Source organism: Camellia sinensis, chromosome 7, assembly GCF_055761805.1.
Source record: "Camellia sinensis isolate YWXY chromosome 7, ASM5576180v1, whole genome shotgun sequence".
Classification (NCBI taxonomy): domain Eukaryota; kingdom Viridiplantae; phylum Streptophyta; class Magnoliopsida; order Ericales; family Theaceae; genus Camellia; species Camellia sinensis.
In genome coordinates, this window is record NC_138967.1 from 112,961,729 (window position 1) to 112,979,735 (window position 18,007).

Below are 18,007 nucleotides of genomic sequence, written 5' to 3' on the forward strand. Positions count from 1 at the left end.
TTTTTGGCCATTTCCACAAGCTCAGAGTCGGACCTACACCCAGTATCTCCTTGTTCTGTTTTGCTTACATATTCTGGAGTGTTTTGATAGTACATTGGTGGTACTAGAGAATATCTTGGAGAAAAGGCTTCTGGTGTGTACTCTGGAGAAGCTGGTGTATACTTTGGAGAGTCAATTATACAGATAGGAGATGTGATGCAATCTCTTTCCCTAACTTTTGAACCAACTTCATCCACATCTTCCTTGTCATCACTCAAAACAATGATGGTTAGGCAAGGGGCTGAAATAAACTTTTCCTCCCTCCTTTTATCAAAGTATGTCTGCCACTCCACAGATTGAAATTTTGAAGGCAAGAATTCCTCCAATGTGACTAGGACAAGGGGACATTGCTCTAACTACTCATCAAGGACCAATTTCTCCCCTTTTTCTTTCTTTGGGTTCTTCTTTCTTTTTCTCTTACTTACTTTAGCCTTTTTCTGTTTCCTGAAAACTTTTGGTTTTTGCTTTCCGGAGACTTTTGGCCCTTGTGTTGTTGAAGCAACCCCATTTCTAGCTTTCACTATGGCATTTTGTTTTTTCTTTATGCTTTTTGACTGATAAATGACCCATTCACCTTCATTATCATTGTCGATAGTGATTAGGTTAGCAGATGCTTTCTCTCGAGAAGGGAGCTTAATAATCTTAGAGTCGAAAAGTTTATGAATTTTATCTTTCAGAACAAAGCACTCTTTTATTAGATGGCCAATCAAAATGTGGTAGGGGCAATACTTTGGATCATTGGTTTTTTCTAACTCATGTGGTCTTTTCAGCTCAGGGAGAGCAATCAACTTTTGCTCCAAGAAATCTTCAAACAGATCTTCGACTAGATCATCTGCAAAAGAATATTTCTTCTCCAACCTTTCTTTCATAATCACCTTTTTGAATTCCTTGGTTTTTCTAGCCCCAACTACAACAGGTCCCTTCTTTCTGGTTTCAACTATGGCTATAATCGAGGACTCAACCCTTTCCACGACCCTGGACCTCCTTTGTTTAGCTAGATACAGCTCCATATCATGAGCTTTAGTGCATAGATCGTTGAATCCTTCAAAAGTTTGAGCCATAAGAGTCGTAGAGAGCTCATGTTGGAAGTTGTTAAGGCACTTCTGAATTAACTCTAATTGCGTAAACTTTTGAGGACAGGCAAATGTCAAAGCTCACCATCTTTCAATGAAATCTATAACAGGCTCATTGTCACATTGTTTAGTCTTAATCAGTTTTGGTACTCCGATTCGCCTTTGGGTGTTGTAGAACTGTTTAAGGAACTCCTTTACCATGGAATCTCAATTTGGGATTGATCCCTCAAGAAGGTTAGCATACCATGTAAATGCAGAACTTTCAAGTGATTGGACAAATAACTGCAGGCAAGGGCCTCATTCTGGGCTATTGGCCTGCATCTTGAAAGAAAATGAGCCACATGTTGTCTTGGATCTCTAGTTCCATCAAACATTTTAAAATCTGGTTGGAAAAACCCAAAAGGAAATGAAACAACATCTACCCATACTGGGTAAGGCTTTGTAATTATTCGAAAGTTCTCATCATCTTTTTCATTGACTTTCTTTACTTGTTTCCTCACCATATCATAAATCATGGCCATGAGCATTGGATTCATACCACCACTGGTTAGATCAGAGTAACAAGGACCATTGCCCCCTGGGGCTAGTGTGCTTTGTATGCCTACGGATGTCCCCACAACAGGTTGAGCCATTTGTTTGGGTGAACTTCCTATTCTGTCATTTGGGACTGCAACTGTTGCATTTGCTCCAACATAGCAGCCATTTCGCATTCTCTTCTCTCGAGTTGTTCTTGTAGGGCCACCACTTTTTCTTTGAGACCTTGTTGGTCTTGTTAGACCTGTGAATTTTCACCTTCTTTGTCAACCTCAGTCATCATAACTGCAATGACTTTGTTGACATCTCTCAATTCATCGTTTTCAATATTAGTTGAAACAGACGAACTAGATGAGATAGAATCATCTTGTTCGTATAAGGTTATCAATCCCCACAACATTTCTCAAATTTAAAGCATCTGACCATGATGCTTTGTCACGGGTCATAGACCTTGTTACATGCCTTTTTCTTATTCTCTCCACAGATAGTTCGATCAAGGCAAAAATATTTTCCAAGGGTTGTTTACCGTCCGCCTTTGAGAGGTTTGACTTTCCAGCAAACACAGGACTTTCAATTTGTTTTGGTGTTCATCTTTTGAGAGAGCCTTTTCAACAGCGCCAATCACATTTGTCACCACTGTTCTTCCTTCAAGTTTTTTTGAGGCCTCTTTTCTTCTTTGCCTTTTTCTTTTCGAAACGGGACCATTTGATGACGTATCAAGTCGAGCCCTTAGAGGCATAAAAGGAACTGTTTGCATTTTTGCAAATTCCTCATGAATTTTCAAAACAGTCCCTACATTTTTACGAACAGGGAGGGTATTTTTATGGCGGACCAATTGATGTTGATTCAAATCCCATCGGGCCAACAGGTGTTCCTTATTCGAACCTTGTCAGGCCAACAAGTGTTCCTTTGGCTCCTAAGATCTGATTGGGATTTGGTTTGATCGCACTTTGAACAGACCCGTCCCTAGTAATAGGGAGAGTATTTGTATGGCGGACCAATTGATGTTGATTCGAATCTCGTCAGGCCAATGGGTGTCCCTTATTTGAACCCCATCAGGCCAACGAGTGCTCCTTTGGCTCCTGAGAGGTGACTGGGATTTGGTTTGAAAGAATTTTTGCTTTGAACAGAACAGTCGGCTCGTAGGCCGCCATTATTTTTTCAACAATAGGGGCCTTTTTCCATAAACAGGAGTTTGGGTCATTACCATCCTCTCAATGGCCCTAATGATGGCCATGTTTTCAGCAGAGGCCCTCTTCTGGGCAGACTCCGCCATTTTAATGAAGTCTTCTACTCTTGTGAGTAGTTGGGCCACAACATTTTTTGTTGCGCCCTCTGAAGCTGTAACAAAGGTCGTAGTTGCAGCCTGATTAGCCTCCTTTGCCTGAATTAGAAAGCTCTTCGTTCGGGCTATAGCCCTCACAGTTGCGTACTACTTCGACGGTTTCACATAATCTTCAGCAATCTTTCTCAAACTTTCATCTTTCTGGAGAAGTGTGACCTTTTTCGTCACACCAGTTACCTTCGGGATAGCCAAGAGCTTTTGCTCTGGAGCCCCTTGGGCGATAGGGGAAAGAAGTGCATCTTTCCAGGATTTCGCTGGTTCTACCTTTGGGACAACCAAAAGCATTCACTCCAGAGCCCCTGGGGTGATAGGTGCTATCTCAACCCTTCTTGATTTCAGAACCACTACAGTGTAAGTTAGTCTCTTGATAGTTGCTTCGGCATTCCTATAACAAAAGAATACGTCAGTAAGTTTCAAATATATATATATATATATATATATATTTGTTCTTCAAAAGATGGGAGGAGAAATAAGTCCCACTCGGCGTGCTAGAATTTGTAAACACAAATTTTGAAACATGAAGTGTTTCAACATATTTCAAATTTTATGTTACAAATGTCCACTGTTTAGTTTTTGGACTGAACAGTGTTGATTATTTGAATAGCAGGTTCCTATTTCTGATATGTATTCCAGATCGTTAATTACACATTTTATAAAAATGAAACCTTCGATTAATGAAGAACAAAATAAATAACAGAAGACAATTTAAGAAAAATAAATATTTTATTGAAATTGTTATGGGTTTTCAACCTTTTAATACAAAATACAATTCTTGGGTTTGGAACCCTTTACCTGTTTATTGCCATTCTACGTTTGTAGCGTAGGTTCTTGGGTTCTACAGCCTTTTTTTCTTCTTTCTTGTAATGACTTCTTTAGCTCTTAATTTCTTTCTCTCTCTCTGATCTTCTCACCTCTGATTTTATGATCCTCAATCTTGTGTGATGGTCCTCATATTTTTAGAGGGCCATCTAGGTGATAAGAATGCCTCATCCTCAATTTGAATTTCAAATTGAATGATAGCGCCATTTGAATTATGAATGATAGCGCTATATGATTAATCGTATATTTGATTAACCAGATTGATTTTTGGAGTTTCATCCTGTATGGTGTCGTTGTTGTAGGCTCTACAAGTGTCATCTTTCGTAGACTCCACATGTCATTTGAGCATCTTGAATAACATCGTTGAGATACGATGTTGTTTTATTTATATAGTTTAACGGATCAAGTTGATCATTTTAGAAAGTGATTACCTACAACAATCCTATCATATGCTCCTTTGTGTATCATTAACTGATTGACCGTATTTGAAATATGAACATAAATTTGGTTGAAATTTATGTGCGAACACCCATTTCTGTTACTTCATTGTTTAGGGTTTTAACAAAATGTAACAACTATGTGACTACAAAATTAGGGTAAGAAATAAAAATCATCCCCATTTTTACCAATACATGTTATCCCACGTGATAAGTATGTGAGAATTATATACAACTATATATATCTTCATATATTCAAAATAGGGATGAAGACGCAAGAAAATAAAACTTTGGAAATAAAAAAAAAATAGTGGGGAAATCGAAGAGAAATGAAGATAAATAGATGAAAAATTGTGTTATGGTGGAAGATAGAGCTTCATGATTCCAATTTCTACAAAATGCTAGTTCATTTACTTAATCATTCACAATCTGAATTTTGTTTTATCTGAATATAATCATAATTTGATGTAAATTTTGAAAATAAATGTGTATTAGTGGGAAGTGGGAATGGTTTTTTTTTTTTTTTTTATTGCCATCATTTCTTAATTACATGTTTGACATATAAATAGATTTTATTAAAAACTTAAACAATTGAGTAACATAAATAGAATATTGACATTTGACCAGAAAAGTAGGGAGTTGACTGGCACAATTTCATGTGTAGAGACTAAAGTGAAACTTATTGCAAAGTACAAAAGCGTAAAGCGTAATTTACCCATCGTTAGTCACATTTGTGGTTGTTGTTTTGATTGTGGAAGTTCTATGTGTTGCTAATCTCATATGAATCATTTGGAAGTGATGTACTACTATCGGTTTCATTGGAGGTTTAGTTGGGAGATTTACGGGCCGATCTTATTAAGGAGATTTATTTACCTATAAGTCTTGCTCGTTTTTTAATCTATCAATATTTCTAAAATATCCTTCATTTACCTTCTTCATCCTTATTATCAACACTTTCCTCCTCCGCTAGCAACCATCACCTGTCACCGGTAATTACCTCCGGTACTGGAGACCACCTCTAGCGATAATTTTCGACGATATTTTTTGAATTGTTTCAAAAAAAAAAAAAACATCTATCACCATTGCATCATTACTGCCACCACCTTCATCACTCAATCACTTATGCATATTTACACACACATACACACTCATTGTTATTTACTCACAAAAATACAACCACATAGACATATATAACACAGACTAATCTAATAAATTTATTAGAAACGCATTCAGTGATTTATCACTAATCGATTTCTTAAAAAATTACAAATAAATTTGATTCACTCGCTCATACTCATGTTCACTCACTTACTTACAAGAATCCACCTTTATCTCACATGCACAAAAGAAACAATACAGATTGATAAATTTATCATTGAGAAAAAATAAATAAATAAATAAATCCATCATAGATCAATAAAAAAAATCAATAAAAAATTAAAGATACATTAAGTGATAAATTTATCATTGACAAAATTCTTCAAACATTAACTTATAATAAGTTGATAGATCTACAAGGAAAGAAGGGTGAGATCTAGAAAGAAAAAAAAATACTAAAAATCAAAACAAAACCAAAAAATAAAAAATCTCCTTGATTAGAAAGATTTTTCAAATTCTGACAAGATTCTCAAGGTTGTTTCCAATGGATCTTTGATAATGGGGTGTAGATTGGTGATGATGGAACGTAGATTGAGAAAATAGAGTGCAGATTGATGATAGTGTAGGTGTTTGATGAACGACAGTGGCGGATTGGTGGCGGTGGAGTGTAGATCAAAGATGGTAAATTGTAGATCGGCAACCGTCGAAATGGTTGGTGAAGGTGGTGGGTGTGTTGGGTATACCTCCTTATTGGAGTGTGGGACCAAATTGATTTATTAAAAGAGTTTTAATTTGGCTTGGTTTAGTATAATATATTTTTATATATTATATTTAAGGAGACCCAATTCAAATTGGATACAATTAAAGTTTGATAAAACAAACTCAAGACCCAACCATATATATATATATATATAGATATATTGGTTTTGTTGCTTTCTGCCGTAAGGGGTGTGTCTGCCTATTCATGTTTGTTGAGTTTGTGCTTGGTGCACTTGTGGATTGGCTATTCAAGCATAAGCTTGCTGTGTTGGGGAGCAGAAGTCTTTAGATCAAGTTCGTTGGTTATTTTTGTGTGTGATGTGACGCTGTTTTGATGCTGTTTTTGGATTGTTATTTTGGGTCTTCTTCAATTCTGGTTCAGAAGATTTTGGTTCATCTATTTGGTGAGATCTTTCCTCTTTGTTTATTTATGATTATTTGGAATTCACCTAAGGGTGTTTTGTGAGACCATTAGTGTCTCGTTTGTAATCGTTTGGAATTATTTGGTTGATAGTGGAATCGGATTTCGATCCCGTGGACGTACCTCACATTGAGGGAACCACGTAAAAATTCTTGTGTTGCCTTTGATTTAATTTTTCCGCATTAATTTTTATTCCCATTGATTGATTTACTTGTGGGGAATCACATCGATTTTCCCTAACAACTGGTATCAGAGCTTACGGTTTATTTGGGTCTATTTATTTGTGTAAATCAATGGAGGGGAATGTGGGTCGTATGTCTAGCTTCAATGGAAGCAATTGGGTAACTTGGAAAACTAAAATGGAGGACCTATTATTTTGTAAAGATTTATATGGACCCATTGAGGGTGATTCTGGCAAACCCGAGGGTATGAAAGATGATGAATGGAATAGGCTTAATCGAAAAGCCGTTGGTGTTATCCGTCAATGGATTGATGACAGTGTGTTTCATCATGTTGCTACTGAAACTTCAGCACATGATTTATGGAAAAAATTAGAGGGCCTTTATGATAGGAAATCAGCCACAAATAAAGCCTTTCTGTTTCGTAAGTTGGTTAATTTAAAATATAAAGAGGGCAGCCCTATTCCGGAACATCTGAATGAAATAAAGAGTATTGTTAACCAACTTGCTTCTATGAAAATTGTTTTTGATGATGAGTTGCAGGCTTTGATGCTACTTAGTTCTTTGCCCGAAAGTTGGGAGACTTTGGTTGTGACCGTCAGTAATTCAGCGCCCGATGGAGTTGTCACAATGGGCCAAGTCACTAGTAGCCTGTTGAATGAAGAAACTAGAAGAAAATCAGCAGGTTCCTCTCATTCGGAAGCATTCGTTGTGAGAGGTCGAAGCAAAACAAGGGGGAGGAGTAAGACTCCTCATGGTCGTGATCAAAGCCGTGACAAATCGAAAGATGGTTCTTTTTCAAAGAAAGACATTGAGTGTTATTATTGCCATGAGAAAGGGCACATGAAGCGAGAATGCCGAAAGCTCAAGAATAAGGAGAAAAGGCGTGATAAAAGTGTGGATAAGAAGCAAGAAGACACAACAGCAGTTACTACCAATGGTGATCTCATGGTCGTTTGTGAAGATGATTGTATCAATTTTGTGGGCCAAGAGAGCAATTGGGTGATTGATTCCGGTGCTTCTTTTCATGTGACTTCTCGAGTTGATTTCTTCACTACCTACACCGAAGGAGATTATGGTTTTGTTCGAATGGGTAATGAAGGTTTGTCCAAGATTATTGGCATGGGTAATGTTTGCTTGGAAACAAATTTGGGTTGCAAGTTGTTGCTTAAAGATGTGAGGCATGTTCCCGACATTCGCCTCAATTTGATCTCTACCGGGAAGCTAGATGATGAAGGCTACAACAACAAATTTGGTGATGGAATATGGAAGCTCACAAAAGGTTCCTTGGTGGTGGCTAAGTGTAAGAAGACTCATACACTTTATTCGATGCAAGGAAAAATTTGTAAAGGTGTTGTCAATGCACTTGAAGAAGATACTTCTACTGAATTATGGCACAAGCGGCTTGGCCATATGAGTGAAAAGGGGCTGCAAGTATTGTTCAAGAAAGAGCTTCTACCCGGTTTGAAAGGTACACATCTTAAAACTTGTGTTCATTGTTTGGCGGGTAAACAACATAGAGTTTCTTTTCATAAAAATGTTGCTTCTAGAAAAGAAAATGTTTTGGAGTTGATTCACTCGGATGTTTGTGGTCCTTTAAAAGTTAGAACACATAGTGGTGCACTTTATTTTGTTACTTTCATTGATGATTATTCAAGGAAAGTTTGGGCTTTTCTACTAAAAACTAAAGATCAAGTTTTAGAAGTATTTAAGCATTTTCAGGCCATGGTTGAAAGAGAAACAGGGCAAAAATTGAAGTGCATCCGATCAGACAATGGTGGTGAATACATTGGGCCATTTGATGAGTATTGTCGCAGCCAAGGTATTCGACACCAAAAGACAGTTAAGAAGACTCCTCAACAAAATGGCGTTGCCGAGAGGATGAACCGCACAATTGTGGAAAGAACAAGGTGTTTGCTTTCACAAGCTAAATTGCCAAGATCCTTTTGGGGTGAGGCGTTGAAGACAGCGGTTGACGTGATCAATTTGTCTCCTTCCTATCCTTTGAATGGTGATGTTCCAGAAAGAGTTTGGACCGGCAAAGATGTGTCTTATGAGCACTTGAGAGTGTTTGGTTGCCGAGCATTTGTTCACATTCCAAAAGATGAAAGGTCCAAGCTTGATAGCAAGTCAAAACAATGTATTTTTCTTGGCTATGGGCGTGATGAATTCGGGTATAGATTGTGGGATCCGGTCGACAAGAAAGTCATTCGAAGCCGTGATGTTGTGTTTCTTGAAGACCAAACAATTGAAGACTTTGGCAAAGGTGATCAACCGGAACCAAAAACAAGTGATCCCATTGACATAGATCCATCTCCTTCATCTTCAGTTGATAATGAAAATGGGGGAGATGTGCAGCCACCTATTGAAGATGTAGAGGATGATGCTAATTCTAATGAAGTTGAGCCAGAAATTGAGGAAGAGCATCCAACTCAAGTACCGTCACCACAACTTGAGTTGAGGAAATCTACAAGGGACCGACAACCTTCAAGAAAGTATCCTCCCAATGAATTTGTGTTGATTTCTGATCAAGGGGAGCCTGAGAGCTACCAAGAAGCAATTGAGCATGCAAAGAAAGGTGATTGGAAAAAGGCCATGGAAGAGGAGATGAATTCCTTAGTTGAAAATCACACTTATGATTTAGTGAAGTTGCCTAAAGGGAGGAAAATTCTGAAAAATAAGTGGGTCTTCAAATTGAAGAATGATGGCAAGAATCTGAGGTACAAGGCACGTCTTGTTGTGAAAGGCTTTGGGCAAAAGAAAGGTATTGATTTTGACGAGATTTTCTCACCAGTTGTAAAGATGTCTTCTATTCGGGTTGTACTTGGCATGGCTGCAAGTATGAACCTTGAAGTTGAGCAACTTGATGTGAAGACCGCATTTCTGCATGGTGATCTTGAAGAAGAAATTTACATGGAGCAACCGGAAGGATTTGTGGAAAAAGGGAAAGAGAAATTTGTTTGCAAATTGAAGAAAAGTTTGTATGGCCTCAAGCAAGCCCCGCGGCAATGGTACAAAAAATTTGACTCTTTCATGATGAATAATGGTTTTTCTAAAACCACTTCGGACCATTGTGTGTTTGTGAAAAATTTTCCGGATGGTAAATTTATTATTCTTTTGCTTTATGTTGATGACATGTTAATTGTGGGTCAAGATTCTACCATGATAAACAGGTTGAAATTGGAGTTAAGCAAGTCTTTTGCTATGAAAGATTTGGGACCGGCAAAGCAAATTCTTGGTATGAAAATTGTTCGTGATCGCAAAGAGGGGCTGATTTGGTTGTCTCAAGAAAGCTACATCGAGAAAGTTCTTGAGAGGTTCAATATGGATAAAGCAAAGCCGGTTGGTTGTCCACTTGCGGGTCACTTCAAGCTTAGTTCGAATCAATGTCCTACAAGTGAGAAAGACAAGGAAGAGATGTTGAAAGTTCCTTATGCTTCAGCAGTTGGTTCTTTGATGTACGCCATGGTTTGTACAAGGCCGGATATTGCTCACGCAGTTGGTGTGGTGAGTCGTTTTCTCTCTAATCCAGGTAAAGAACATTGGGCAGCGGTAAAATGGATTCTAAGGTATCTTCGAGGGACTTCGAAGGTGTGTTTGTGTTTTGGGGATGGTAAGCCGATGCTTGATGGGTTCACAGATTCTGACATGGCTGGTGATGTTGATTCTCGGAAATCTACTTCGAGGTATTTGATGACTTTTGCAGGGGGAGCTGTGGCATGGCAATCTAAATTACAAAAATGTGTTGCTCTCTCAACTACCGAAGCTGAATTTATTGCTATTACAGAAGCTTGCAAAGAAGAGTTATGGCTGAAGAAATTTTTGCAAGAATTGGGTTTGAAGCAAGAAAAGTATGTACTTTATTGTGATAGTCAAAGTGCTATTCACTTGAGTAAAAATTCTACTTTTCATTCGAGATCGAAACACATTGATGTGAGATACCACTGGATTCGTGATGTGTTAGATTCGAAATTGTTACAACTCGAAAAGGTTCACACAGATGATAATATTTCAGATATGTTGACAAAGACTTTGTCGAGGGACAAACATTTGAAGTGTCGAACTTTGGCGGGTATGGTTGATGTCTCCACCTAAGTCGGTAGGGGGAGAATTGTTGGGTATACCTCCTTATTGGAGTGTGGGACCAAATTGATTTATTAAAAGAGTTTTAATTTGGCTTGGTTTAGTATAATATATTTTTATATATTATATTTAAGGAGACCCAATTCAAATTGGATACAATTAAAGTTTGATAAAACAAACTCAAGACCCAACCATATATATATATATATATATATAGATATATTGGTTTTGTTGCTTTCTGCCGTAAGGGGTGTGTCTGCCTATTCATGTTTGTTGAGTTTGTGCTTGGTGCACTTGTGGATTGGCTATTCAAGCATAAGCTTGCTGTGTTGGGGAGCAGAAGTCTTTAGATCAAGTTCGTTGGTTATTTTTGTGTGTGATGTGACGCTGTTTTGATGCTGTTTTTGGATTGTTATTTTGGGTCTTCTTCAATTCTGGTTCAGAAGATTTTGGTTCATCTATTTGGTGAGATCTTTCCTCTTTGTTTATTTATGATTATTTGGAATTCACCTAAGGGTGTTTTGTGAGACCATTAGTGTCTCGTTTGTAATCGTTTGGAATTATTTGGTTGATAGTGGAATCGGATTTCGATCCCGTGGACGTACCTCACATTGAGGGAACCACGTAAAAATTCTTGTGTTGCCTTTGATTTAATTTTTCCGCATTAATTTTTATTCCCATTGATTGATTTACTTGTGGGGAATCACATCGATTTTCCCTAACAGGGTGGTGGTGGTGGTGAATAGCAATTGTGGTGGTGGCTATGGTGGTGGTGCACAGTGGTTGTGGCGATGATGCATAGTGGAGTAAAGTTCTTAGATTAGAGAGAGAGAGAGAGAGAGAGAGAGAGATCCAGAAAATTATAAACACATAAGAGATGATGAATACAATATTTAATGAGGGCATTAAAGGTATTTAAAGACTTCGTTCCAAAATTTATTAGTATTTAAGTTCATTTGACCATTTCAGTTCAGGGCAGTCTAGTGTGAACCGAGCTGGCCGACCCTAAATCTTTGTGGACTGGGAAAAGTTTTAAAAATAGGGTCATTTATGTGTAATCTATTCAAAATTTTATCAAAAATGTATTTTGAAAAGGTGTATAATATATGATTTAAAGATAGTGTAATGTGAGCCGCTTTCAAAATGAATGTGATCCATATAAATTTTTCATTGTTTATGTAGTATTATTGTATACATAATCACTTTAAGTTTTTTTTTTTTTTTTTTTTTTGGGGTGGGGGGGGGGGGGGGGTTTACTACCCACAAAGTATGCTTACATATATAATTACTGAAATTATGTACCAAAATTTATTTACATATATTAAGATATGGAGAAAATCAAAGATTAAAATCTAGTCTTGTTGCTTTATAAGAAAAAACAACACCCAATTTATTACAAAAAAAAAAAAAAGAGTTAAAACTATAATATCAAATAAAAATTAAACCAACTAGGGTAAAATGGCAAACTTTCGGTGCTATAAGGTGCAAAATTATTAATTAAAATTATGTGTAATTTGTAAGAATCTTTAATTTGGATTATAATTGGTTACCTTAGCCTTTTATTTTTGGGCATACTGAGTAAAAATTATTTGGGAGCCCAAGGTTGTCTAACTTGGGCTAGAGTCAGTCCCGAGTGCATAAAGCTCTCGTTTCTACAAGATTTGAGGATAAGATACACAGAATCTTTTTCAGATGTCATTAGTGGCTTTAGTTGTCTTCATGCTTTGAGATAGCCAAGTGTACAGGTATAATTCAATCACTAACAAGCCTTCTTAGCAATGGATGTGCTATTTAACTTTTATATTCTTAGCAATGGAACTTTAATGCACTGGTTGTATCTCATTTCCTTTTTTCGCAGATGATTGTTTATTTTTCATGGAGTTTGAATTAGTAGAGATTTGGTGTTTGAAATGGTTTATGGAAACTTTTTGTCATCAATCGGGTCTTCGGATTAATTTTCATAAATTTGATCTCTTCAGTAGTCCTAATATGAGTCCCGCTCATTGAGACTTTCTTAGTGACTGCCTTGGGGTTAAATTGGTTAATTGACATGGATTGTATTTGAGAGCTGTCGTGACCCAAACCCGCCTCTAGAGACTTAGACCATAACCGGCCAATCATCACTTGATTACCTTCGGTCTCATACAAACATACAGAATAATTATAATAATGGGGCCATAAGAGGAAGCATACAACAAATGAAGAAGTCTATTGAGCTGTACCAATATGAGCAAAATTATATAGCTTACATCATAACACATTCACACATTTACATGCCCATGCAAAAATTTATGTACCATAGGAAATTTCATACATATAGGTTACATATCCCAAGACCAATACAGCAAAAGAAAAACAAAAGTCATAGCATGATATGGGTTAAAGGCGAAAGCTCCATCTTGGAGGCATGACTTGACGTGTTCGCAAAATAGCTCCTGAAGCTGACTCTAAGGTTGGGCTCCATGCTGCTGATCACCTACATGTGTATACATAATAAAGGGTGAGCAAAGCTTAATGAGTAATAGTAAAGCAAAGAGAATCAAATGAATAATCTTGAATTAAAGAAAGCATATTATGTGAACACAGTGCTTTTTCAAAATTACATCCTTTATAACATTATCCATAATTACATTCACAGAATGACCCTGGGCCCACATGTTACGAAACAACCTTAGGCCCAACATATAACAGAACGGCCTCGGGCTTACGTATATGAAAATGAACTTGGGTCCAATATATCAAAACAGTCTTGGGCCGACATATATCACAACAGCCTCGGGCCCACATATGGCAGAACGACCTTGGGTCTAATATATCAAAATGGCCTTTGGCCCATATATATCACAATGGCCTCGGGCCCAAATATGAAAAAATGACCTCGAGTCCAATATATCAAAATGGCATCGGGCCCACATATGACAAAATGACATCGGGTCCAATATATCAAAACGGCCTCGGGCCCAAACGTATGAACACATACTATGGAACGGCCTCAGGCCCACACATTAACAACTGTTCAGAACAACCTTCAGTCCAATCATATATTGTCATATTATTAACAGAATAGCCTCAGGCCTAAGCATATCATAGCATAAATGAAACGACCTTAGGTCCATATTGCACATGTCATATAACATTCATAAAACTCATTCATTTCAATTCAAACACAATTTCAAAATACGTCACTATATTTGGATCAAAATGATTATTTAAGAACGTATCTTTACAATACTATTACTTACAGTACGGTTGGTCTTCCAACATTGCCTCCAGCACACGACTTATACAAAATATGTCACATACATATTCGATAAATAATTCGTTTCATTTCATACACTTTTCTTTTAATAGTTCACAACCTTTTTTTAATGGGTTTCTAACCATCATTTCATTTCCCGGAGGGTTTAAATAAGGTTGGGAATGGGTTCGGGAGGTAGAGGAGGTCAACACGAGAAAGTAGAATTTTTCTTCCCTGCTGGCCGCTCATGCGACCAGTCCAACAGCTGGAGCGGTCACGTTCTCCTAGTGCAGAGGTGGTGGCAGCTCAAGCGTGCAGAATGGTTTCCCCTGATTTGGTCCATGCTTCACTTGTGCGGAGCTCGCAGCCGCACGAGCGATCTGAGCAGTTTCAGACAGTCTGAAGATGGAGTTTTGAAGCCAAGTTCCCAAACTCAATTTTAAGCCCAAATTCATGCAAAACTAACTCAAAACTTGATATACTAACATGATTCAAGTAGAATTTCAAATCAAATACATCAATCTAGCTTCAATGTCAAAATCAAAATCTCATTTTTTTTCCATATATATATATATACAAAACCTCATGATGAACTTCAAAATATATATATATATATACACATGGATGATCCTTACACAAATGCTTGTTGTGTGGACAATTTAGGGTTTATTTCATGCATTAATCACAAGCATGAACTCAAATCAAACAAAGTTGAGGAGATTAAGGTTCAATTTCTTGAATTTAGCTCAAACAATTACATAACTCAAACCCTAACTCATATAAATTGTAAATCTTCAACTTCCTCTTGATTTCAAGCAAAAGATAAGTTCTTTACAAAGATTCTAAGTAGATTGTCATACCTTAACTCAAATTTAGGGTTTGTCCCTTGAATCTTGTCAAGCCCTATATTTTATTACTCAGATAACATTACCAATATTCATTAATTAAGTCCATTTACAAATAACATTTCATCCTTAGATGAAATGATGAATAATTAAATATACATATTCCCTCTCGTTACACAAGAATGACATTTACATACAAATAAAAAAAAATGCCCTGAGGCTTATAATAAAAGAGAAGAGACTACTTTTTAAAATAAAAAAATAGCACTCAGCCAAACAACAAATGAAGTAGTACAATCCATCACTATGTTACACTTATGAAATGGTAAAACTCATTGTTTGATCTTCAAATCCGAAAAGCATTCCCTGTACACATGTACAGGCAGGGGTTGAGCAACCACTAGCTCACCAAGCAATCTCATATTAAAACATTAGAAGATATGCGGGTACCAAAATACTCATACATATACGTGAAATCATATCATGTCAAAATCATATGATTTTATTACATAATCTCTTAAATCCAATTTATTTAATTAACCACAACAAGTTAACTTAAATAAATAAACATGTTTCAATAGTAACAGGACATCTTTTTCAATTCATTCAATTATCTCATTATCAATTGAATCAAATAATTAAACAATTCATCAAACCCATTTTATACAATCTTATGAGATGAATACATATGTCATGTCATGTTCAAAATATTTTTCATCTTTTGAAAATCTTACGCACAATACCAATTTGAAAACACATTAATCCAACAATTTCAATAAAATTCCAAGATGGTAAATACGACTCAGGTAATCCCTAGGCTGGTGTCTGCAAGTAGACTTTACAAGTACTACCAATTTGTCATTTTTATCAGTATTAACTGAAAGGCTCAACACCTGTAATATGTCATTTTTACCAGTAGTAACTGAAAGGCTCAACACCTATCTGCACGGGTTTCTGGTCTTTCACCATAGACACTTAGGCCAACTTAACCAATACCAACTACACCCCCTATCCGGACTTACCAACGTATTTACCAAAAACAAAACAATAGATCTTGTTTCATAAAACAATTTCTCTTTTAAAACCATAACCTTCCAATGCAAGATTAAAAATCAATTTCAATAGTGGTTCGATAAAATGATAATGCAAAATGTACAATCCTTCATATGATTCCATTTCCAATTTCTTCTACACAATTCTCCATTGTGATCAATTTCCATATCCTTATCAATGAAATATCATGATACAATCCCAAGAGACAATATAACAATGCCAATGTTCATGTATTTACCACATGTAAATCAACAATTTCTAACTTAATCTTTTCAAGACAATTCACCAATATTCCTTATATAAAACAAACTTCCAAAGTCGATCATTTTCTTACATTTCCAAAAATCTCCTCATTCAAATACCAACGTGGCAATTCCCTACCAGTTATCAAAACTAAAACTTCTAAGCAATAGATTCATCAATAGCAATAACATATGACACCAAAGTGGGTTCAAGTTTTCATCGATTTTTAACTCATATACTTTATCAATGAAATGTAATTACAATCTTTTCAAAACTCATCCCCATTCCAAACATTAAATAGAATCAAATTCTTATTTTTCTCATGCAAGTGAAATCTCGAGATCTTCAAGTTTAATCATAATTCTCAATAAACATAAGTGAATATTCTAACATTTAATCAGTTATATCAAAATCTTCTCTTGACTATAAATATAAAATATAACGTCAGTGTTCACTTTCCGATTATCAATATCATCCACATCAAATTAAACGAAAGAAAAATAAATAAATAAATAAAAGTTTTGATAACTCATTCTTGTTTTAATCCAATTCATCCATTTTCTCCAAACGAGCTAAAATCATATTTTTTTCCTTTATTGTCAAAATTCGCCAAAACAATTCGAATATCTCATATATGAATTTTAGGTATTATTATGATAACATAACTCAACTAGTAAAACTATGGACCAAATACCATATCACGTCAACTTAATCTCACTTAATTTCCCCAAATCTCATTCTTGGTCAACATCATCACTTTTAATCTCATAATATTAAAGTTAAGAATTTAAACCCAATAGCACCCCTTTAATTACGAAGGATTTTAAATGTTAACCAAACTAATTTAATTCATCAAATTAGTAAATCCATTAAGTTCACCATCTTCCAAATTAATAAAAATAAACATAAATTCATATGACTCATCACTCAAAATACCCCCACATTTCATGCCTAGCCACTTTTCTCAAATCTCTACAAATCACAATTTCACAACTTTTCTAAAATTAATAAATTGACATTTACAAAACAATCATAAATATCGCACTTTCAGAGTCTTAAATCCCAAAATCATTCTATAATCTCAACTTAACAATTCACACCATATTCATCAATATCAATTTATTTTTCTTCTCAAAAATAAATTCTAAAACTCAAAGATGAGATAAATATTTCAACATTTTTTTCCCAAAATAAATTATCTAACCATAATATGAGGTAGATACAACTCATACAACTATTTATTTTATTTTATTTTCGGATTTTTAACAAGTATTTCCAACACAGGATGATTTTTCCAAATCAATTTCAAAATAACAATATTCTTAACATTTCAACATAATTTCTCTTCAAAAATTACTAAACAAAAATCTGAATATATATATATATATATATATATATGAAAACTTCTTATAATGATATATTTTTTCAAAATAACCCTGACATAGCTTTAATATAAAAATATGAAAAAAGTCCGTATCTCAAATAATGAAGCAGATCAGATAAAGAAGGCAAATCTTGCCCCGATCATGAATTTGAGACGTCCATTGCGAAGATCACGACGAGCTCTCCGACTTTCATTTACAAAATTTTTGCAAAACCTCACTCTAAAGACTCCCACTCGAAACTCAAAGATTAAGCATCAATGGAAGAAAGAGAGAGAGAGAGACAGAGAGAGAGAGAGTAGGAGCTCTCTGCTCCACTCACCAAATGAAAGGAATAATAAAAAAAAAGTGATAAGATGGAAGGAAAAAGTAGGGAGGCAACCCACGTGGGTTTGCTTCGCAAAATTTATTTTCTCTAAAAATATATTTTTTGTAATAATACCTCAAAATTTTATAATA

At 35.7% G+C, this 18,007-nt stretch overlaps 1 long non-coding RNA gene across 1 annotated transcript; it reads right to left on the reverse strand.

Moving 5' to 3' along the window:
* Positions 1 to 12,973: 12,973 nt before the first annotated feature.
* LOC145795267 (uncharacterized) lies at positions 12,974 to 17,864 on the reverse strand. Its single transcript, XR_014335874.1, has 2 exons — positions 17,686 to 17,864; positions 12,974 to 13,263 (listed from the first exon to the last, which is right to left on the reverse strand). It is a non-coding gene; the product is annotated as an uncharacterized LOC145795267 (long non-coding RNA).
* Between the last annotated feature and the right edge of the window lie 143 nt (positions 17,865 to 18,007).